Genomic DNA, 1319 nt, shown 5'->3' on the forward strand with positions numbered 1-1319 from the left:
ACAGTAAATATGTGTTGTTCTTGTATTACTGTATAGCTTAAAATTTTTGTGGTTATGGGCTGCCCACGAAATTTAAACCCATGAAATCATTGAAGTGCCATCCCCTTACAGGCTATGTAAACTGTCAACCACGAAAATTAAACCATGAATTGCCCCACTAGGAGCAAACCACAAAAATATCAAGCTATACTGTATTATCTATTTTACAGGTTATATTCATGTACTTGATTCATTCAGGATATTTTAAGTATTGTCCAGTATATGATTATATTATTATTTATTTTACAGGTGATAGAGATACTGAATTAAGTCTTTATGTGGTAGTTATGTCATTTTGGTAATAAATGAAAAATGTAATGCGTATTCTTGTTTATTTTCAGGATATTATCAGTATTCTAAAGATGAAACTACCTACAGTACATCAAGTGTCTATGGTATTTTATGTGGTTATTCTTATACTATTATCTTATTGCTAATTCATGATGTTTACATTTAGCTCTTCTATATATTATTTTAGGTCGATGTTCATTACTTGTACAGCTATTACCATAGATCTTGCAAACTGCCAAGTAGGCCTGTGCAATTTGCTGTATCAATGGATCAAAGGCAGTTCTCTCTATTGGTTAATGATATCCACACACTATCATGTACATGTACATCCTTATCTGTAACATGTATTCTATTTCCCTTTCCTTAAGATTGCTACATAGACTCAAGCCAGCATGCAGTCTTCTTCAGTATCAATTCAGTCCAAGTCTTCAGTGTATGGTAACAATGTATCTATTGCATGTTATTAATAACCTTGATTACAGTGCTAATAATAAACGGCTCATTTTATCACTATTCATCCCATTACATGTAATAAAGCACTGTCCCATTGATCTTTACTTATTCTATTGTTTAAACATTTTTCTCTTTTATTTTTTACAGGGATCAAGTTTAAAGTTGGTTGAGTGTGAGGTAGAGTGAGAGTTAATAATGTATAATTACGCATGCTTATAATGTATTTTATGCATGTATAATATAATCCACACATGTCCTTCCACCCCCCACCCCCTCTAGTAGGTCTGACTGTTCTGGACTGGACTCAGGATCAAGTTTAAAGTTGGTTGAGTGTGTGGTAGAGTGAGAGTTAATAATGCTTATAATGTATTTTATGCATGTACAATATAATCCACACATGTCCTTCCGCCCCCCTCCCCCAACCTCTAGTAGGTCTGACTGTTCTGGACTGGACTCAGGATCAAGTTTAAAGTTGGTTGAGTGTGAGGTAGAGTGAGAGTTAATAGTGTATAATTACCCATGTTTATAATGTATTT

Source organism: Amphimedon queenslandica, unplaced genomic scaffold (genome assembly GCF_000090795.2).
Source record: "Amphimedon queenslandica unplaced genomic scaffold, v1.1 AMPQUscaffold_10299, whole genome shotgun sequence".
NCBI classification, from domain to species: domain Eukaryota; kingdom Metazoa; phylum Porifera; class Demospongiae; order Haplosclerida; family Niphatidae; genus Amphimedon; species Amphimedon queenslandica.